This window comes from Anopheles gambiae, chromosome 2 (genome assembly GCF_943734735.2).
Source record: "Anopheles gambiae chromosome 2, idAnoGambNW_F1_1, whole genome shotgun sequence".
Classification (NCBI taxonomy): domain Eukaryota; kingdom Metazoa; phylum Arthropoda; class Insecta; order Diptera; family Culicidae; genus Anopheles; species Anopheles gambiae.
In genome coordinates, this window is record NC_064601.1 from 70,959,360 (window position 1) to 70,983,795 (window position 24,436).

Here is a 24,436-nt window from a genome sequence, read left to right on the forward strand (position 1 = left end):
GGGGTATTTGTAGGGAAAGTAAAGAAATTTTCTTAGAGATAGTCGGTAGGAGAACTAGGGAAAATTTGCACGACCTAATCCTCGAGAGTGTTAATTGGGGCACCACAATAATGACGGATTGTTGGAGGTCATACGACACTCTCGAGGATTATGGATACGTGCATAAAAAGGTGAATCATTCAGTTCGCTTTTTAAATCCAGAAGATAGGGAAATTCATACACAGACTATGGAAAATTTATGGGGTAAAATTAAACCATTTTTGAGAAGCAAGGGAACAAACAAGAAGACGTTGATCTCGTACATCAGAGAGTACGAGTTCAAACGGTGTAGTACGAATGTTTTTGAAAGCATTCTGCTCGCCTTAAAAGCTGAGTAGGCCCAGCTTAGGACCAGCATAGGGACCAAGATCCATTTATTTTTTACGACTATTTTAATCACATTTTATCATTCAAGGTGGCTAGCAAATGCTGAGAAGTGTTTTTAGCACGATTAAAATAATCATGCTCACACATTTTCAGAACTCCGACCCCAACCTCCACGTGGTGCTGGCTGGACTACAACTGTTGCACAAAATGTGCAACAATTGTATACCAACTGGGGCGGGGGTGTTGTGTTTTTGTTTGTCGTTTCAGATCACCGTTTTGCTGTCGATCAACGGATACATTTATAGTTTTGCTTGCAGCAAAACAAAGGTAGGTTGCAATAATACTTACGTTCCATTTTATAACAAACTAATTATTGTAACTATTTTTTTCAGTAACTTTTATGTGCGACATCGAACCACCAATCCATCTCGGAACCATGTCCTGTCGACACTCTCACCAAGGACGGTTTTATATGATGTGTGCCGCGTGCGGAGTGAGTGGCAAACGGTACGTGGTTAATACTAATAATAAGAAAAACAATTGCTCTTGTAGTCACAATATATGACACATTTTCTTTTATATTGCTTACAGATACTTCATCTAAGCTGCTCAACGTTTTCTTCCTCTGCTGCGGTATCGGAATCGTAACATCGTAAATATGGTGAGTCCTTCATAGCACATGATTAGTAATTTTAACCATTAACGTGCCATATTATTTCTTCTACCAGGCCCCAGCGACCTATTTCTATTGTTGCGACAAATGTCAGCACGCGTCGTACGAATCATCGGTGGTATGCTGTCCGAAGAACAAAGCTGCCACAGCTGAACCCACAGCCCGATTGCACGATCAGCACAGTTACAGCATAGCGTAAGGTTCAACACCCGGGGCTCGCGTTGAGCTAACAGCACGGCACCGTCAACGACACGATCGGTCACCCAACGCCATGCCCGTCGAATGATCCGCCCTCCACCGACCAATCTGCTGACGCCGATGAGCGCCCAATCGCGCAACTCGGAAACAGAATCTGCCTCACCCCCACGACCGTGACATTACTATTAGATAATAAAAGTGCGATCGATGGTTCGAACGTGACGTGATTTGAAAAAAAAATGTCTGCAGACACTGCGTGGTAATTTTTTTTTTTTTTTATCCGAAATTCGTCCTTAAGATTTCCACCTGCTACAGTTGTATTGGATGCGTTATTCCGCTGTTCCGCTTTGGTGCGCTTTCCGAGAGAGCAATCTCTCATCGGCTGACGAGCATGAGTGCCCGCCGTCTTGGTACCGGTAGGTAGGGAGAGGAATCCCGGCTTTAGAGGAAAACAATTAGAAGGTCATTCGAGTCCACAATACAACAACGAGATCAACAATCCGAACTGAATGTAATGTGTAACGTAACTTAATAGATAATAACTTTGTAAAAAAAAACAGATTAAATAATAGAACATAAAACGTTTTACTTTTTTATTGGCGAACTATACACGAACTACACATCGTACTGTTCTCTCGCTCTCAGGCAGTTCGAGTTTTGGATTAAGTGATGGATTTACATATGTATTTATACATTAATTGACGTATTTAATTTTAATAATAACGTTGTAATTTTCAACGTACTTTGCACATTTTGTAATAAAATAAAAGTTTTCTACGAATATGTACATACATGCTGTTTTGATCATCATTTGCAAATCATAAAATATTAAAAAAATAAGCATAAAATATAAAACATTACATTTTTAAGAAAACATACATGTATTCATTCTTATCATTATTGTGACAACATTCGCAAATATAATTTTAGCATCTCGAGCCTCCTGAGTAGTACTGCACAGGACAGTGATGCGTCTCTCGCGCGCGCCCTGGACGATACATTCGCAGTTAAATCCTTTTTTTATGTCATGCGTAGAGACTTTGTTCGGACATCTAGCTATCGTGGAAAAACATACGCAAATTTCACGATATACACATGATGGGTCACCGGAATCGCACCCACGGCTCGGAATCGCTTCCGAGCAATGCTACTCCGGCTCCGATTCCGAATAATTCAAACGGTCGATTCCGCCCAGAGCCGTCGGAGCCGTCCGGAGCCACTAGTCGACAGCTGGAGCATTCGGAGCCGTCCGGAGCTGTCGGAGCCGTCGGCGCCGTCCGGAGCCGTCCGGAGCCTTCGGAGCCGTTGGAGCCGTTGCACCCGTCGGAGCCGTCGGAGCCGTCGGAGCCGTCGGAGGCGTTGGATTTATGCATATGGTTATCCTCGATGGAAAGAAGCGACGCATTTTCTCGGTGATTGGATTTCATTGACGATGAATGAGGACGAAAGAAATAATTCCAAGGAATATTTCCACCGCAAAACAGGCATTGCCTACATTACTATGTGCATCAATTGTACACACATAAAAATTTAAAAAAAAAAAACCACACCACCGACCTCTATTGTACATCAATCGAAAACGATTTTATAGCCTCAACGTTATGTTTGTTTTAACTTCCGATGTGGAATCATGTGTAAAATAATGGTTTTATGGTATGAAGTACTGGTTTGTTTAATTCTAGTTTTGTGATCATAAATGTCGCATACGATCAATCAATGCCAAATTTACAGGCAGCTATCACGATGCTTTTGTATGGGGAGTGAGTGCTGCTCGAAAACATTTCGAAGAACTACACAGAACCGGAAGAATTGATAAATTACTTGGTAATTTAAATCAGTACACCTATACCGACTTGCGTAATTATAGTACTACTATTTTGACACAGGTGACGCCAGGTACCCAGGAGAACCTTGGCTTGGTAGACCACATAGAGATCCTGATCCTGGTTCTGAAGAAGCATTATTCAACTCATCTCATTCCTCTGGCCGGATACTCGTAGAGATGACTATAGGAATATTAAAATCGAGATTTAGATGTCTTAATGGTATAGACGGTTGCCTTAATTATGCACCAGAAAAATGTGGAAAAATCAAAAATGTTTGCAGTGCATTGCACAACATATGTGTTGAGCATAATTTGGAGTGGAATCAGCAATGACATTATGCTCAGTGTGCATTAGATAGCATCAGATTAATTTGCTGCTTTGTTATACAATCAACCTCAACTATAATGCATTATTTGCGAAATTAAATACACTAATACTGAGGCTTTTTAAACTTCTTAGATGGGACGGACAGAGGAGAGTGTTTGTTATCCTACAGAAAGATCCATTCCCGTATCAGCAATGTTTTTCTACATCCATACCGAGCAGAATCAACCTACGAGCAGAATCATACCGGCTGTGACTATATCGTTACTTTTTAACACTTTTGCGCATACCTTTGAGGCCACTCCAAAATTTACGAAGCACTTTGAACCGCGTCAAACGACGATGGTGGACCCGGTATAAGCTATACTAGGTATAAAGCTATATGACATGTATGTCAACATATCTCCCCGTCATGAAATGAATCAAACTCACTAGGCCACGATGAACTGTGAATGTTATGTGCATGACACTCGATGACCAAGCTCAAAGATTGCATCGTAGCCTGGCGAAGCTGTAGTAGCGTCTGATTAATATGTAAATGAGCTGCTTTTTCATGCCTGGCTATCTTCTCGGCGTTAGAAGTGTGAGCATTGTAGAGACTAAACAAGTTTTCACAAATTGGGTTAGGAATTGTATTTATTGGTTACATTAAAGTTCGCATTTATTCTTTACTAATTTGTTTATACCCTAGCTCTAGCTCCACTTTGGCTATGGTTAATTTTAACTCGCGGTCTTTCTACGCTAACTCCCTTGTGAGATTCAATTCTTCTCTTTTTTGATCAAGCTTTGCTTGTTTTAATTCCATATTTTTTAATTCTATTTATTTTTCGAATTCAAATTTTTGTTTTTCTAAATCTAGTCTTTCCTTATCCAAATCTAGCTGTTGTTGGCGAATAATATTTTGCTGCTGTTTAATTCGACCATAATGCTTATGTTCTAGCAATTGCAATTCAGCTATTGTTCTTTTGCGTCGTGTTGTACGTTGATTTGTGTTATTTTGCCCTGACTGAGATGATCTCTGTGGTGTTCTTTCATTGTCATTCGTTTGGTTTAGATGCTGTAGAGATGGTGATGACGTTAACTCCATAACCTGTGGAGTTGGTGCTGCACGAGATGGTGACGCAGGCAATGGTGATGAGAGTGAAATTGGTTGGGTTGTTGATTGTGATGGCCTTTCTGCCAACGGTGTTTTCCGAACAGAGATAGGTGCTGAACCTGATGAATTAGATGGTGCTCCTAACCCTTTAGTGTTTAGCCCAACAACGCTATCTTTTAACTGCAAGATGTCAATAACGTGACTTTCAAGTGCAGAAAAACTATGCATCGTGCATGGTCCTCCTCCAGTTGCTCTATACTCGCGGCTATTGTGCGATAGCTTTTTTCTTCATCCCCGATCTAAAATCTGCCCATACCTGTATCGTGAACGATTAAAATGCATATAAATACATAATAAACATGCTCAATAGTTCCAAAATGTTGAAGACTTGTTGACTACTTTCCTTTTTCCACCCAGAACCGTCTTTAGTCGGGGGTCCTAAGAGATTCAGATCTTTGGCAATATCATTCCAAAAAGTTGAGGTTCCTTTTTGCTTATCATGTATGATAGCTTTGTTCCTTTCTATCAGCTCCACCCTTTTTTTCAAACTGTGACTATGTTGTAGTTTTTCGTTTTTCCTAAAATTAAAATTTACGTCATCATTAAAGGGTTTTCGAGGATTATATAGACATGTTCAGCGAGTTGTAGATTCGTTCAGACACATAATAGACTCTTTCAGCGAGATATAGAATTGTTCGGAAGTAGGCGTGGACATGTTCAGCGATTCTGTAGTGCTGTCATTTGTTTTGTTTACACACTGTGAGGCAGGGTTCAATTTTTCATTCTCAAAAGACCTAAACGTAGCTAATAATCATTCCCCAAGCTGTTTAATACATAATTTAGTTAAAACAAACATATTTTTACGAAAACCGTTTGTTTACCTCCTGATGAGAATGATCCAAGCTGCAGTCCAAGGGGTACGAAAGTGACAGCTCTACAGTATAACCGAACATGTCAACGCCTACTTCCGAACAATTCTATATCTCGCTGAAAGAGTCTATTATATGCCTGAACGAATCTACAACTCGCTTAACATGTCTATATAATCCTCGAAAACCCTGTATTATGTTCGAAACGGGTATAGAAGTTTACATCAGGCAATAGGTAAAATTCTATTGCTTCGAGAGATTGAGGTAGCCACGAAAAATCAAGATCTAGTATTTTCCAGGCTAAAGATGAATGTTATGACCTGCTCATTTTTTATAAGAGAAGGATTATTATTACGGAACAATCCAGAGAATGTTTGGGTTTTAACCAAAAAGTGTAGCATTTTTAAATATAAGAAGGCTGAAATGATAGCTGATTCGTTTCACAGTTATGAACACTTGCTTCGTAAACAATGTGAAGCATTTACTACACTATGATCATCAAATATCATTTTGAATTTCATTGGATGTGAGTCTTATTTTTCATCTACTATCTGCCGAGTTTCCATACAAGATATCAAATGCAAAATGGTGGCTATGAAAATTCCACGATCCATTTCTTATCAATATCATTTTACTCCTATGTTGCATACTTTAAATTAAGGTAATTTGCATTGTATTAATAGCCAGTTAAGCAGGTTCGATTAGAAGGTTCGGAGATAAAATAAGGATATATATTCTAAAACAAACAAAGTATAATGTTAACCCCTGCATATTTATTGAAGTATGCTAAATTTGATATCTTACTGATCATACGATCATTCTACTTCCGGTAACTAAACGAGAGCGAGCTAATTATATTGAGGTCTGATTTCACACATAAACTATCATAAAAATGGCATCAATGTGTAAGTAATATCATTAAAAATAGATACAATGAATCATATTGCAATACATTGATAAATCCAGTTGCATATAAATAACCCCGTACTGGTGGATTATATAATAAACATTTAATCTATTTTTTACATTTTTTAGTGTTTTTTTATTATTTAAACGGAATTATGCTAACGGGATTAGGACCAGACAATACTTGAAGGCTAGAATATAAACAGGGAAATAGACGAGGGTTAGATGAACTACATAATGAATTATAGCATGTACAAATGAACTCAAACGGACAATTCAATACACATTAGCAAATGGAAAGTACAACCGCCTACACGTTATTTCATCATATTCCCAAAACATCACAATTTTCCTCTCATTTCACACCCAGTGTTGCAAATACAACTCCGTCGGTTCCTCGACGGCGGCGAACAAGATATAAAGACCGTTTCACTAACGTACAAATCTTTACTTTATTTAAAAACGGAAAATAACGCGGTCTATCGTTCGCTAACTTTTTAAGAGACCGTTTGTTCTGCGCACAGTGTATTTATCCTTTTTTTTCCCGCGATGGCCGTTGCGTCATCGCGTTACGCAGATGTTCGAAATTCGAAGATCGATCTTTGTCACCCTATCTAAACGACTAAACCTATCTCCTGCCATTTTAGCTTGTTTACATTCCGCATGCCATAATAAAGGACACGCGGTTCGTCGGCACGGTTACTTGTAACACCCATTGTAATTCTATACAGTAGTAGAAAGCACATTTTTAATACTAGATTATCAATACCATCAACCATCAATAATACATAGGCGATCACAGCCGTATTTACATATTTACAATCTATTTTTTATTTTACAGGATTTTGACAACTAGTTTTCTTTATTCCCTTTAAACTTATGCAACCCCAAGCATATCGCAGTTTCAGCTTAAAAAGTGCTTCCACATCATCTGTATTTGGCTGATTATATTCAGTACTTCCAATATTTTTAAAAAGATAACAAATATTTCTACACTTCATTAATGGTATTTTAAAGTTGTTTGGTGGATCACATTGCCAACTACACGTTGCAAATACGGGATCAAACACAATATCTCGAGCTTCGTGCATTTTATTTTTTCTATCACATCGTGTGTTGATTTCATTCAGCCACTGGGTAATGTTGTTGAAATATTCTGTGCCATTCAATCTTTCTTCCAGCTCATCGAGTTCCTTTTTCGTCGAAACAGGTTTAAACTCAATAGAGGGAAGAATACTTTTACACTGCATGTCACGGATGATATTGCTTCGAAAATCACTTGCACTTCTAACATTTTCAATTCCTGCTTTGTTAATGTATGTCTCATTTCTTCTTGGAACTTGTACTGAGCTGCTTCCATTGAAGAAATAAATTTCTGACTGAATTTTCAATTGTTGCAGAATATGCCTTTAATTTACAATTATTTGTTTTAGTAGCTAAAATATAACATTTTCACTTCCATTTTCTTCCATACATGTGTAATGAGTTCGGATGATAGCTACGGTCGCCAATGTAATGAGTTTGGATAATGTTACGGTCGCCATGTAATGCGATGATCGTACAACTGTACTTCGAGTACCGTCGCGGTAGGTCAGTTTTTACTGACATGAGCCGAGGTGGATTAAAACTTCGTTCGAGCGGACTTTTCGACACTTGATCGTCCAGGCGATCATAGAAACCTTTAGGAGGTTTCCCTTACTGGAAACGTTGGAGTTTAGAGGCCTTACCTTGGGCAGGGGGACATATCTAAACTCTTTAAATGAGAACTCGATAGATGTAGGATGGGCATAGTCCTATCCTGACAGTCCGAACGAATCTGACTTGCCATGATCGGAGTTGGTTTGATTTATACTCAAATGAAGTTAAGGGTTTCTCACATTTGGTTCCGGGTTGTATGTTGGAAAGTTATTGTTTTCACTCAGCTAGTTACGTTTGTCTTTTGTTGACAAGAACGATGGTTCTTGTCACTAAGTTCCTGTTTTGGGTTTAATGCATATACTGTTCCTGCTTTGGGTTACATGCTGTTCCTGCTTATGTTGTGCGTTTCGGTTGTTTTTGATATGTGTGTCACATCTGTTATTTGTTTGAATGGACGGCCTGAACTCTTCCGGTTGCGGTGCTATGGTATGATCTGATTTACTGAATGTGTTATAATGAATGTGTTACAATGGTGTGGTTTGGCTTTCCAAAGTGTGTTACAATGTGTCTATAGCTGATAGTGTGTATTATAATAAGTTGTGTATAGCAGATATGCTACACATGCAGCAGGAACAATCGTTTGTTCAACTACATAATTATCTACAAAATTTTCTACAATATCATCGTCAATTCCTACACTTGGATTAAACTCCATCCTTTCAATGGAATAGGATTTTCTTAATATTGGTTAATAATGGGACGTTTTACGTACCCTGAAATAGAGTAAGTGTTAAGCAGAGCTATACTGATTCGATGAACTGCAGTTCAAAACCAACTGGAAGTATGAAAATTTACCGTATTAAATAATTTCATATCTTCTTTCAATTCCAGATCATAGAGAAGTCGTCGAGTAACAGAGCCTGCTAAGCCTGTCAAACATTCCCTTCAAACATTGCGAGGGTTGCAAATAGTACCATCTGCTCGAAATCTTAAGATATTTGAAAAATATTTTAAAATATTTATTTATTTATTTTTTTTTTTTTGCTGTGTTATTTGTCGAAAAAATCACTTTTCCTATTTTTTTTATTTTTGCAAAATAAAATCTCAAAATTTAGGTGTTTAGTAAGCTATAATTTGCAATGAAGAAAAACATCTTCCTTCAACACCTCACTGCTTAAGAGAGATGCAATCAAATTCATTAACGGCGTAATAAGAGTATCATTGGAAAAGGAATGGTTTAAAACCTAGAACAACTTCTTTCGTCTAGTGAAAACAACAACGACATCATGGCCATCTGTAGAAAAGAATCAAGACCAGAAGATCCTTACTCGAGTAAGAATGGGCCATACTAGACTGACCCACACTCATCTCATGGATGATCCAGCCCTCCTCTATGGCAATTCTGCGGTACCGACATAACAATCTTCCACCTTTTGATTGAATGCCACGGTTACTCACTTCTAAGGAATAATTGCTCTCTTGACTTTAACATAGATTCAATACTATCAGCCCATCCACAGAAACAGAAACATCTCCTTAAATTTCTAAAGCTTTCTCTTCTTTTACATCAAATTCAACAGTCAAATATTTTCTCACAATATTCTCAATTCCGTCAACAGGATTTTCAACACTTAAACGGGATAAAGCCATCGTTTTTTCTTGGGGTTTTGATGCCGCATGTCAACAAGGTTTGTACAATAATTTCATAATTAATATTAAATGCTCCATTATTTTTGTTGTTATTGTCAATATGTTATTTCACATCTATGTAACGTTTCATTTCCATCATAATAAATTTTAATTTCTTCAGCATGATTTTCAACACTTCTCAAGCTGAATTTAGTATGACAGTTCTTTGCGATTTGTTGAAAATCATATGTAAAAATGAAATTTCATTAGCAAGCAAATACACCATTTGACAGCTGTTGAAAAATATCTAGTAGGCGGTTAACTTTTATGTTTACATTCGAAAGAGACTTGTAAAATTCTGTAATGCGCCGTGTAAAACAAAAATCGGATGGTTCATTGCGTTACTTTCAGCTGAAATCTGCAAGTTTGACATAAAATGTGTGACCGCTTAATTTGAAGACCCTGTAATTATTTATAACGCAGTTAAATTGCTGTGGTGCATGTGTGGAACATAGCTCTACTTTTAAATCTATTCTTATAATAAAGTTTTTCTCGCGCCATATTAAAAAAAAATCGTTCTGAAAAGAATTACCATCTTCAAATTTAGTTTGTTTACATCTCGTTTTCATTCAGTTTCAATTATATAAGAATCAACCCCCAAGCAATTGACAGCGATTTGCGAGGGCGCTGCGTTGTGCTTTGGGGCCAGACGATGTTATATGCGCTGGAACCAAAAGAAACGGATTACACGAACTTCAACCTAAAGTTGATAACGAGCGGACTGGCGCACTCAACCAGTCTGTTGCGCATGATGAGAATCAATTATCCCAGTGCAGCGATAGAGAGAGACCTGGAGATCTTGATGCAGTACGAGTCCTCCGAGCACAAGTCGACGGTTACGGTTCAGGGTGAAGTTAAATCACGACATCATCCTTACCTTCTAACTATCACGTCATCTGTGGAAGGGTTCATTGCCGACTTCACTCGATTTGGCGACGAACAGACATTCTACGTCTGTCCCAGCGTGGAGAAATTTGCGGAGCAGATCGATCAGATAAGCCAGGCAGTGCAACTCGAGGCAATGTAGGAGCAAGAGAGGTAGCAGGCGAGCAGCAGGCAGACATATACAAGCCAGGAACACCATGCCTTGCTCGGTATAGTGGTGACGGATTGTACTACCGGGGAATCGTGGAAGAGGTGGACGAAGTACATGATACTGTGCGTGTCGTCTACGTTGCCTTCCTTAAGAAGGACCTCTGCACAACGTATGTGTGCGACTGGCGGGCGTTCGGCCGAATGCACAACTACCCATTTCAGAGGTTTACCGACGGCTGGAGCAGCAACTTTATCGAGCGTCGTTTTACGTGCGAAATATCCATCGCTCTGACATGGAGAAAGGTAAGACACTAGAGGTAGAGCTGTACACGGCGAGCAACTGCAAAACGCTTGTGTACCAGAAGCTTATAGATGAGGAATACTTGGTTGCTGTTGCCAATAGTGATGGGCAAAACAACACAATTTCGGAGCAGGCTCTGACCGGCTCCTTACCCAGCTTCGCCTTAGCGACTCCGTACCACCGGCTCCACCAGTCCAGGACTCCTTAGCCAAGTTACTGTTGTACTTCAAAAAGCTAGTTGCCTAGTTGCCAAGAAGTTAATAATTTGCAACCTATGGACAACACCAAGCCAAGGATTTTCAAGGCTCCAACCTTCAATCTATCCTCAACTCTCTGTCCTGCTGGTGCTCAGAAAATTATCTTGATTTGTGTACCAATAAAAGTTCTATCATTTCCTTCTCCTGTTCCCTCCAACTTATACAATGTAGCTATTTCCTTAAATCCTTCCAACTTCTTCTTCTTTGGCTCAATAACCGTTGTCGGTCAAGGCCTGCCTGTACCACTTGTGGGCTTGGCTTTCAGTGACTAATTGATTTCCCCACATAGCAGGATAGTCAGTCCTACGTATGGCGGCACGGTCCATTTGGGGCTTTAACCCATGACGTGCATGTTGTTAAGTCGTGCGAGTTGTCGAGTGTATTACGAGACCAGCCGACAATGCATCTAGCACATCATTATTTCCCGTATTTCTATTATGCTACCGTTATTGCCGCTCAGGATGCGGGGAACGTATTTTCTGCCATACTTCGGCCTCCCTTAGAATCTTCCTCTGAGCTCTAACATTAGTCAACGGGAGGCCACGTCCGCCTCGATCACTGCAATCACTTCTGCGCCGTTCATGCCTACTCGAGGCGCCTCGAACAAATGTGGGATTACTCGACCATCGTCACTGCTTATGGGTGTTCGCCGACGCCTGCGGTAGCGCTCCTCACGAGATGGGACTTCCGCCCGTCTCTCCAACGCTCTGAGGGGAGGGGAGATGACGGTGTTGGTTGGATTGATACGGACTGTTCCGAACTGATCCGGACTGATCCGGACTGATCCGGACTGATCCGGACTGATCCGAAGTCAAATTCGATTATCATCGGGAGTCTGAGTCATATTTTGCGCACCGGAGTCGGAGTTGATCCATGACTCCACTAAAGGATTACCCATCACTAGTGCGTACTATGTTTATTTTGTTATAGTGATATTCATAAGGATAAGAATACAGGTTTTCCAGGGGTTCTCATAGTTGTGGGACACTTGCTTGAATTTTTCTTATGGGAAGTGAACTTCATTTGATGGAAATTGGACTCTAAGGCACCCTTTTTGGACAGCTCCTATTGGAAATTCCTATTTCATTTGTCCAACAAGGGTGCTGTAGAGTCCCATTCCCATTACATTAAGTTCATTTCACGGAAGAAGGAGTAAATTAAGTGTCCCACTGCTATGAGAACTCCTGGAAAACCCTGTAAGGATCATAAAGATAATAAATAATAATACATACACATTGCAAATTCCAACTGGATTCTAAATGAGTCCGCCAAAACAAGAAAGAAAGTTCCGTTTCCATTTAAGAAAATGTTTGAAAAATCCCAAAACTATCGGAACACGTAAAATTCCCACTATTTAATTTCGCGGAATACAATCAAAACAGTTGAACAATTTTTAGTAAGCATGCTTTATAGTTGAACGCTCCATAGTTGACAGACACTTCAATTAAAACGAATGCGTTTGTATGGAAAAATCAGATTTTGAAAAAATCACTAACATCTCATGGCTCTCATTCACTCTTGCCTAGGAAAATTTCAGAAGTTTTTTGGGTGAAAAAACGTGCCAACTAAAAAACACATAGTCTATAGTATGCAGGGAATCGAAGTTTAACCAGTGAGTTCGGACTGTAAATGAACAACGAACCATACAGAAGACGAACCTAAAATTACTTAACGGTTGAATATCTGTAGAAATTATACGATCATCGGTATACGATTAGCCTGATGAGCGTTCTACGGTTAGAGCACTGATCATTAGTGAATCATTTGCATGTTGACTGCCATCCTGGTATCGCAGCGTTTCGAGTGAGCACGTGTTCATTCCAGTCGTATAAAATAAAAGGTTGTTTAAACAGTTCTCGACTGATAGAAAACACAAGTAGAGAAACTTAGGTAAAAAACATAGGGAGAAAATGATGAAATCGTTCATGGTAGAAAAAGTATCAGAAATTAAAAGGGTCCGATTTTGAATACCCAGCACTGTATGTGTAATCAGTAAGTCACTAAAACCCAAGCCCACCAGTGTTACGGGGAGGCCTTAACCGACCACGGTTCTTGTGCAAAAAAAAAAATTTTTTTCAATATTTTTTTCGCGATACCGACTAGCATTACCCGCTGGTTCTAGGTGTTCAGAAGGTTCAGTGGCAGTCCACGTACGCAATGTGACACAACATACATATGCATAAACATGAGAAATATAGGATGCCGATCAACACAACGGATGAATAGCAGCAAAGCACAAAGTTGTAAAGCGATTAAAATATCACAAACAAATAAACAATGACATTTTGACACCCTCAGGAGTCACCTTCAAAGAATGGGTTGCACATTTTCACCACAATTGTATCCTAAAAACGGACATAAATATGATAACTTATGCTAACACCAATGGTGTGACGCGGTTAATATGTTCGGAAGGGAGCTTAAAACAAATACCATGTTTTTCGGGAAAACACCTCTGAGATTTAGATAATCTTGTTTAAGTTGTTGGTTTCAATTAATAAAATTATGTACACACCGTATTGATACAGAATCTTTTTTCAATTATGTTAAAATTTATATGAAAAACTAATTAACACGTTTTGCCTGGTGGCAGGCCTCAGACCCTGCCAGTGAACTAGTTAATTTACCCGATTTCACATGGGATAACATCAATGGGGGCCTTTCCGTTGTAAGTTCGTAGGCTGAAATTTCAGCGTGTCAGCTGTTTGCATTGTATAGCTGTTTTCGAGCAGCTATCTAAGTGAGTATAATATACAGGTGGGCTTATCCCAAGGTGTATGAATTTAGAAGGCTGATTTTTATCGCTTCTGCTTCTGAATGAATATTTTAAGAGTGTTTTGAGTATTCGTCAAGCCTCCAGAAAGCTCGTTTGAGCAAAAGTTTTCACTCGTTCTGTCAAAAAGTGATGCTCAAAATTGGTTATAAAAAAATGCTATGAGACCACCTGGACTACATAAACTTTGATTCTATATTGCATTACCTGATCTCTTTAATACACCTTGGGATAAATGTAAACAAACCCGTGTTTTCGAGCAGGTACTCGAATCTAATTCTAGCTTTGTGGCTAGAATAATCTAGACTGAAAATTGCAGGCTAGTTTTTTGTGTGGTGTTGTATGGAGTGTTTACATGATTTCAGCCTCCAACTGTCAAACTCCATACAAAAAACTAACTAGAATCGTGAAGGCCCCCAATGTCTCGTTTTTATTAAAATGAGAAGAATATGCAATCTGAGGAGTACTAAAACTATTACAACGATTTTATCCCAAAGCTTCATTTTTTCTTATCTGGCATAATAACTGTTAATCTGGTGTAGGTAGTTAAGATCTGCCATAGTAGCCATCATTCATTTGGATACCAGTTAGTAGATTGGTTTACTCAAATACCAGGATAAACAGTCGTGAGCATCAGGGACTCGATCCATGCAAGAGTTGGGCACATGACAGGAATTCTTTTGAGAGTACAGTGGAGCGCCGTTTGTCCGGGTACCTTTTATCCGGCTGTCCGTTTATCCGTGCTGTTGAGAAATGACAGTTCAATACAATGATGACATTGCGTTATGAGGAGGATATTTGAAAAAGCGATTAATTGAGCACATTGTCATAACAAAACACCCGATAATTCAAGGCAAATTTCAAATATTCTTGTGTAAAAAACGTGAAGTTAATAAGAGCTGGGTTATTTTTATCAAAAAATAAGACAATATTCCAAAAATTCTTCTTCTTAAATTTGGCGTAAACGTCATACGTGAACATACCGGCCTGTACAGGCATCCCCCGAGTTACGACGATTCGCAGATACGACGGCTTGTCCTCGCGCCAGTTTTCGGTTGCGGTGCCGATGTAATGTGATCGAACGTACGCGGGGGCCGTCGAGCACTATGTTAGCGGGGAGTCAGTTTTTACTGATATGAGACGAGGTGGAGTGAACTGTTCAAAGCGGACTGATTGCCTGCGCCTACACGCACGGTCCAAAACAGCCGAAGTCATACAAAATCATGAAAAACTCTGCGCCCTTTTGTTCCGGCATCCTCGTGAAGTTTACCGAGCCGAACCGAATAGTTGTGTTCGATAAACATGTGTGCGTATCAGGTAGCAGTATTTGTACTGCTTACCTGCCGTATGCTGCTGTGATACCGAGCGAGACGCATAGACAACGCATCAAAAGGACATGTGTAGCCGTGAGGAAATTTTTCTGTGTCTCTTTTGCCTTGTCCTTGCCTTTAGATCCTGATGAGTAAAGCATGCATACCTTTCGGGTACGTTCGGGGTATAAGCTCTGTTCCTCTCATGTTAATGGTGAAGATAGAATCGTATGCCATCGGCTCTGCCTTCGGGCGTGGGCAGGCCTGTGGACGCCGTTTGTTCGCAGGCATTGAACCCGGAATTTGATCGTCCAGGCGATCATGTAAACTCCTAAGGGGTTTCCCTTACTGGAAACTCGAAGATGTTTAGGAAGTGTAACGTCCTCTCTTGGCAGTCCGAACGAATCTGATCTGTCGTGATCGGTGTTGGTTTTATTTATCGATAAAATATATTGGTTCGGTGCAATTTCTTACAAATTAGGTCGCTGTGTTGTTTTGTGACAATTACTTGTTTTTGTTTTGTATGGGATGCGTCAGGGAGGGTGTGAGGTGTTTTTGTCGCTGCGTGCTTATGCTGTAGTTTCGCAAGAAAGTTTCGCGCAAGAAGGTTTCAAATGGGTGTCTTCGTCACCGCGCTTGTACGTTGCTATGTGTTCTCGGTGACGGCGACCTACTTTTGTTGTGGTGACAATTGCTTTTGCTTATGATGCATGTTTCGGATGTTTTTGAATGGACTGTGTGGCCTGAACTCTTCGGGTTTGTTGCCCTGGTCTGATTTGCTGAATATGTTATAAATGTGCTACAATAGTGTGATTTGTTACCATGTGTCTATAGCTGATAGTGTGGTTAATAATAATGTAGTTTATACTATAGTAGATATGCTACACCGATCTCGCTATATATAAAATCGAAAATCGCCACAATGACGTGAGTGTAAACATTCAGCGAGAGAGCGAAAGCGGTGAGCGCAGCTCTCTTAGCAACGCGAGTTGCTGCGAAAGGACTTGCTCCATGCCACACTGCCAGCCCGCGTGTAATGAGGGCAATGGTTACTTAGATGTTTTGTTTACACACACCGATTTGAAAACACGTGGTATTGGATATAATGATTTTTTTTTATTAAAGTAGCAAATTAGCCACCTGATGATAAAGTGTCCCATCTCATACCCCTTTACATTATAAATCAAGATATTCAAGGCAATATTTAAAAAAAAATGTTTCAAAACTGTGCAAAATAGCTTATTTGTGACATGGTTGATATTCCAATTCATTCAATCATTAATAAAGCCAACCATACTCATTATTGGTGCTTAAGCACCTCGCATACTACATACATTCATTAACACGTAGCCGGATAGTCAATCCTTGCTACGGGGGGACGGTCCATGGGCTTGAACCCATGACGGGCATGTTATTGAGTCGTTCGAGTTGACGACCACGTACCATGGGACCGCCCCAAATCTACTACTCCCTCAAATCTACGACTCCGCAATATTGGAGTCGGGACAAGGAAAACGCATGACAATAAGAGGCGGATGTAGCCGAGAGACCATAAGCGGCCATATGCTAAAAAGCCTTGATGAAATTCCGAGCAAGAAAGGGGCGGATGTTGATGGCTTGAAAGTTAACGATTTGCTCGAGGGCGGGAAGAACTACTTATTTCAGGATGTCCTTCGGGAACAAAGCACTAAAGGGAGAGATGGTTCATTGTGCTACATGACTGCAACATACTGCGCGTTAGTGGAGACAACCGTGCGCACTGCATTCAGCCGGATCAGCATCAACTGCAGAATGATCCACAATGAAACTATGCTTACTGTAACGTGGTCAAGAGAGCTGAAAAGATTCTGACTGTATCTATCAAGAGTGACGACAATATCTACCATGTGATGCTATCACCGTACTATGTTGTCGATTAAGAACAACCACGTTATAATTAAGGACACGTCAAATTAGAAGCAAAATTTGACAAATGTGGGGCGGCAAGAGTAAATAAAGTAGTTTGCAAGTAAATGTGAATTTAGTTAATTGATCTGGAAAGGCTATAACAGTGCTGAATCATTCTTTTCTATAACAGTATAGATTGGAATATTAGAACTATACATTTGGAATGGTTATATAAGGGGATATGTTCACTGTCGAAATCTGATATTTGGCACAACAGTAACAATTGTCTCATACACAAATACCCTTTCCATTGAATACTTCAAAACCAGTTTCAGGATAATAAAATAAAATTTTGATGGCGTTTTTGGAAATGACCCTCATGAAATTAAAGACCAAGCAAATTTACATTGAAATTGTTCTAAGCATCTATTACTAATTACCTAACGTATGAAACATAAGTCGAAAAAAAGAGTAGAAATGGAATTCGAACCACGTGCGATATCATATTTTTGTAGTTCAATCTTAACATTTATGGGCACAAAAAACAGAAGTCACCCTAATTTTTTTTAATCCACTGCACATCAATACGTTTTTCAATGAACACGTTGTAGAGATTACTACTTAGCTATGCTTTCCAAAAAAATCACGCCAATAACCAAAAAATAATAATCAAAAAATTATACATTTGCGTCTACAGAGGCATTTAAGATTTAAGATTTACATCAGTATGGCTCAAAAGTAGCCTCATCGATATTTAACGGTTCTGCAATGTACAGTAAGAACTGTAACAACAAGGAAGCTACAAGGTTAAAACAGTTGTAAGAACAAATAAGAACTCAAACACCTATGAGTTATGGTTGTTGCCACTGGACGTGTAGAGTATGAAAATGATTCGAAATTTGAGGACATCCGGTAGATTTTACCGGGCCTTAATTAGTATTCAATATATATTCAATAAACGACATTGAAATTAATATTTTGCAAATAAAGATGTTTTAGCCGGACTGTTTTTGTGGAACAGCAATGTTTATCTTAGCATTATTTTTAGTTATCGTTTTGTTTGAGTGAGTTTTACGCTGCCCGGCCGTGTAGAAATAGTCTTTTTGTTTCTCGAAAGAATTTTTCTCTAACGGATCAGTGGTGTCTAGAATTAGTACGAGTATTCTCTATTTAACGGACATATGAACGGTTTTTGTTAGTTTGGTTGGTTTCAAATTAATTTTAAACTATGTTCGTTGTATCAAGGGGGTGGTTTAAACCGCTCAATTAATTGTTTTATATGATTCTTTCGTGAATATAACGCAGGGTTTAACCTTTTAGAATATTGTTTTTAAATTCAATCAAGAGGGAAGTTCGCTTTGAATTTGACAATTGATGTGTCAAATCGATTGGGCTGCAGCCTGTCCGAGCAACCTGTCAAGCGAAGGCTGCACTCTGGCACCAATCGAAAAACGTCTCGCGCGACAAAATATAGCTCATTTGGCCCAGTCAACCTACATGCTTTTTGTTTAAAAAAAAAAAACATAAAAAATTAGTTAAAATGTGTTCAAATTTGTGTATTTGAGTTTTGAACATAAACAATCTCAACAAATCGATTGTTTCAGCCCGCGATTGTTTTGGTACTCATTATAACTGCTGCTGCTCATTTTGGTGCTGCGTTATAACCGACTCCAGAGCCGTGGGTGACTGGAGCTTAGCGGAACTGGCTATTTATGTAGGCTTTCTTAACATGTGAAGTTCCATGAAATCACATATTCCCTTTCTATAGAATGAATGTGAATATTTTCTGTAGACTTTAAACATTTAACTGGAAATTTTAATTGGCAATGTACTTTTCTAACTCGTCCTACAGTATAGTGAACTCGCAAAACTGACAATCATGAGTGAATAACTCATGAAAGCTTGTATAGGTCGGCATGTCCGCGTAGGACATTACGCAAAATGGCATTTAAGCGTTTAGAAAAATTATTCTTACTGTGTGTTACGGACAACAAAAGTGTTTGGGCTTGGCTTTAAGTATGCTGTTTATTAGAAAAAATTAGTATAAAAGAAAACGAAAAAAATGTAAAACAATAAATGCAATGGTTCTTGATGAAAGGCTGGTGGTTAGCAATTGCAATTGGTTGTATTCAATGTATTTTATTGATACTTGCGATATAAAATTTGGTAACACCAAAAATGAAAATGAAAAGGATCGAGTAAACTAAGCAACAACATAACTGTTAAGGATGTAAGTGAAAAAAAAACATACTTATTGAGGCGCATAATAATTTTTCTATAGCGACTCTTTTACTACCAGCATTAAAGCATTAATATTTGATACATAGTTTGGGAAATGTAAACAAAATCAATTGTTAAATTTTTTGCATAAAAACAATAGCTCTGATGCACAACATTTCTACTCCTCTTAATCACCACGCATTGCCGTGGTTATTAATTCAGGAAAAAATAAAGTTCAAAATTTGTAATGAGTACACAAATTGGAGGTGGAGTTGCAGCAGAATAAGATTGAGACATTGCCACAGAAAGTGTAGATATGACATGTTCAAGGTAAAAAAACAATAAATAAGAGGATGGAGCTTTTTTAAGCAGAATTATGATTTTTAGTGATCACTCCCCATTATGAAATTTTTCTCAGTGTATTGTAGCACCCTTTGGCATCTTCTCTACAAATTTGAGCAAAATCGGTTGAATGTTTAATTTTTAACAAAATATTAACATCATTAGATCTTGATGAAACCATCAAGAATAGGAGAATGGAAGGGGATGAAGAGGAGAAAGTGGTAAAAAAAGCACAACAAATCATGTCCTAAACTATAAAATACATTTATGACAACTTTAGCTAGAATTAATATGCAAGTTATTGCGAGATGCAAAACTGTATTCTGTTTGTAGTGATGGGAAAATGAAGTTTCTGTCGGAATCGATTTCAGCTAGTTCCGAAGTTTTCTGAAATCGATTCTGAATAGAAGGTCCGGAATCAGTTTTCAAAATCGATTCCGGAATCGGCAACGGAATTGGTTCCGATATAGGCTCCAGAATTGGAATTAGCTCCGGAATCGGAATCAGCTGCGGAATTGGAATTGCTCCGGAATCGGTATTGGCTCCGAAATCAGAATCGGTTCCGAAACTCCGATAGCGTAATCCAGCGGCCGGCAAAGTCCGGCCCGCGGACCGAATGCGGCCCGCCGCAACATTCAATCCGGCTCGCGAAAGGTTTTGACTGTTTTTGAAAGATGGGAAGAAACTATTCGTATACAACTTACTGAATATTTTCTAGAATTAAACTTTATAACATCGTACTCTTTCAACTTTAATTAAAGTACTATGGAATGACGGATCGTTCGGTATGTTCGAACTCGTGATCAATATCCCCGTAACGTTTACATGAAAAAATTGCCTTTTTTCGGCTGGCTGTAGAAAAAAAACCAGGAGAGATATTTTCTTTACATGTACATCATTTAAAAGGTAATTATTTAAGCTTCCTTGGACAAATAAAACTAAGACTTTTGGAGTTGTCTTTCATCAATTATCTGGAAATTCGCCATAATGGACGAAGACATGCATATAGGCATCCTAAGTGCTCGCGACAAAATTGTTAGAGTAGAGCTTTTGCATTATTTTGGTCCAGAAAAATTCGATGGAACACATGTGACGAATGTTGTACTAGTTTGCAGACTATGGTGTCATGTTTCAACAACCGAAATTAACGAAATATGAACGCATTGAGTTTTGGCGGTATTGTTTGCCTTTGCGAAGTCAGTGGACGCGATTTATGCTTGCTGATATGTGTGTTTATGTTTCCCATACTATTTCACTGTTTGGTGGGTTGCATCGATCTTCCGGCCCAGATAACTGAGTAATGTAGCCACTTGTACCTCTGTCTTCATTTTTAGCTTTTTTGGAACCTCAAACAAGAACCTGGGCTTTATTTCAATGCTTTGATTGTTGCCTTATAGTGCCAAGATAGTGGTGAACAAAACGCTGAAATGTTCTTATGCGACGACAGACTTCAGTACGCAGTCCATTTAAAAAGCTACGGGGTGTCATTCATTGATCGCGCACGCTTATAAGTTGTTTGGTTCACTTTTTTGGTAATCATGGTTAGAGTTCGACTGATAGAGGTGTCAAGGTAAGGTGACTGATAGAGGTTGTCTGTTGCCTCATGGGATACTGCTATTTAAAGTGCAATTAACGTTTTGTTAGAGCGGGTGAAGATAATCCCATGATAAATCCATTAATTTGTCAATTTTGTTGATGCAACCGTTATGTAATTTTAACATTGATTCAACAAGATAGTAAGACTTTCGAAATGAAGGAAATCGCACACGAAATTTAATATTGCTGAGATATACTAAAGCCTGGTTACAATAAATTTATCTAAAGATTTGCATGCGACTTGCATTTGATGGGAGAGCATTAGACTATCGCCAGCGCAAAACATGCAATACAAAATTTTAAATATAGTGAAAAAGCTCCATACATTTTCACGCGATATTTTTTTTCTTTTTTTTTCTTTTTTCTTCATTTCACACATATCAGTTGGTTTCCCTTTGAACTATTTTAGGGATATTTTCGATCATATTTGAAAGCAAAAACAAATATTTAAAACTCCTGTTATTTTAATGAGAACGACGATTCCACACTGTTGCTGTTTACGAGTGCAACGATTGTCAAAGTGCGTTTTCGTAAGGAATCAGTTATCAATTGATCTGACATGGTATGACATCTGACTTGTCCATAAAGCATTTTTATAATTACTGAATCTATGTTTGCTTCGATAATTTTTCAGCCGTTCAGACTTTTGTATCATACCCGGAATATATTCAATATTTTTTTGCGGCGTGGGAGGAGGGGTCTTTAAGAAGCGACATTAATCCCTTTTTGTTATTTTTTTACTGATCAAATGTTTAGTCATGTTTTGCTGATTCTCAAATGACTAATATTACAATTCGTTTTTAAAGTCGGTATCATTAATTTTGAACCGTATTTTGATGATTTAATTACAGAAAAACAACAATAACACCTGAACTGTTTGTCAAAGATTAAAATGTAATCATTTAAGCGCAATAATAAAAATACCGCATTCACCTGGCCCGCGGCACTCGATCATTTACTGAAGTTGGCCCTTTGCCTCAAAAGTTTGCCGACCGCTGACGTAATCGATTCCGAAGCTGATTCCCTGGGACTTGCCAATCGTATTATGCTATGGAAACAACATACATTGAAAACTGTACTCTACTCGCTTGAACAGCAGCAGTGGGCAAATAAAATAATGTTGTGAGAATAATTTTGGTTGATGAAAACAGCGGCCAAAATTCGCCTTTTCCTGCAAAATATTTAGCTAGACGAATACTTTTTGGACTGACTGTACGTTGAAAACAACTGTATTCTACTCGCTTGAACAGCAGCAGTGGGCAAATAAAATAATGTTGTGAGAATAATTTTGGTTGATAAAAACATCATCCCACACATAACAGTATTGGTGAACAGAGCACAGTTTTAAGTTTAGCTAAAAAAAAAACTCAATTTTGCACATTCGGTTTACAGTCAACTGCTAGCGTTCTAGATTCCGGCGGAACGGAAAGTTGATGAAAATCAGCGCCGGGCTGAACGTGTTAATTTCCATTCGAAATTGTGTTTAAAGCACTGCCGAATTTCATCAACCGCATATCTCGGATTTAGTGTAATATGCTGTAATACAAAACACATTTCAGAATTCCACTCTCGTCTGTTAGTTATTTTAATTGAACAAGCTATGATCCAACATCTAGTATGATGGCATTGAATAACTGACGCGTTATTTATTATAATACCAAACAATTCGTAGAAAATTTACCTGTTATGATTGCTTAATGCATACAACTTCACGAAAACTGCGTCTCTTTATCCATCACACACAAAAATGCACCACGATTTGGAATACGGCAACTATTTTAAAAACTGCTTATGTATTTTTCTCAATCCACACAAAGGGATACTTTTGCCAGTAAAAATGCCTTTGCTATACTTCTGTACCCTGTTCATTCGTTTCGTTAAATGCAACTTAAAGTTTCAAACAAATTACAAATTGCGTATAGCAAATGTGCAAAATGTCCAACTGATGCCAATTGACCGTGCTGCCAACTGGATCCAAACATTTTCTAGACGACCCCGCTCAAGGTGTATGAGTATGACAAGGTGAAATTGTAAAAAGCAAATCCTAACCAGAGTGACCAGAAATACCGATTTTAGGCCCGATTATTAGGGGCGGAGGCAACGCTTTTTCGCATGCGATTTTATCAGACGGCCTGTCAAATTTTTATATGGGAATTGACAGATAACGTCGGACGACGAAATCGCACGTCCGACGTTATCTCTGTCAAATCCCATATAAATCTCATCCGATAAAATCGCATCCGATCCAAGGTGTAGGGATATTAGGAGGTAAAGTGCTTTAGAGCAAATAAATAAATAAATAAATAAATAAATAAATAAATAAAATGTAAAGACAAGTTGTCAAAATCGGAAGATTTGTATAATGACATCTGTTTGTGTTGTGTGTTGGAAAAATAAAATTTGACGAAACACAAACTCACAAGCCTACTGCCAATTTGACGTTAATGACAGCACCTACAAATCTGCCGCAAGCGGCGATGCGGCAAAATCAAAATCATTGGATATTGCCGCATCGCCGCATGCGCTTTTGTTTCAGATGTCAAATGTCTAAAATCATATCAAATAATGTTTATCTTTATGAAGAAACAATGAAATATCATAACAATAGCTTGAAAACCTAGAAAATCAAGATAACTCATTTCTTGCCGCATGTGGTAAAATCGCATTCGGCGAGGTTCTGACCGTTCCCTTATCTGTATTCCTACCGATTTTTTATATGCCTACCGAAAATCACAGATTTTCTCATAATACTGACCGAAAATTCCTCCATTTCCCATATGATAATATGCAGTAAACTCCATATGAAATATGGAAATCAATAGCGACCAGAACCAGAAGTTCAACACTGACAACTAAGGCTCGTGTCTGTACTTCATGAGATGCGATGTAATTGGACGTGCTGCTAAAATTTTATATCGTATTTGACTGGTATTGTAAGACGTGCGATTTTGTCATACGGCAGAATAAAACAAAATATGCCGATGTAATTATACACGATGTGTAGAAACAAACTCAAACGTATATTTTTTATCATTATTGTTACGTTCAACTCACTAAGGCCCGTGGCAACGCTCATCGGATGCGATTTTATCGGACGAGATTTATATGGGATTAGACAGATAACGTCGGA

The 24,436-nt window shown here is 38.6% G+C and overlaps 1 long non-coding RNA gene across 1 annotated transcript; it reads right to left on the reverse strand.

Moving 5' to 3' along the window:
• Nucleotides 1-1,804: 1,804 nt before the first annotated feature.
• Nucleotides 1,805-23,280, reverse strand: LOC133391230 (uncharacterized). The gene is made up of 2 exons (XR_009764699.1): nucleotides 22,988-23,280; nucleotides 1,805-5,061 (listed from the first exon to the last, which is right to left on the reverse strand). It is a non-coding gene; the product is annotated as an uncharacterized LOC133391230 (long non-coding RNA).
• Nucleotides 23,281-24,436: the final 1,156 nt, after the last annotated feature.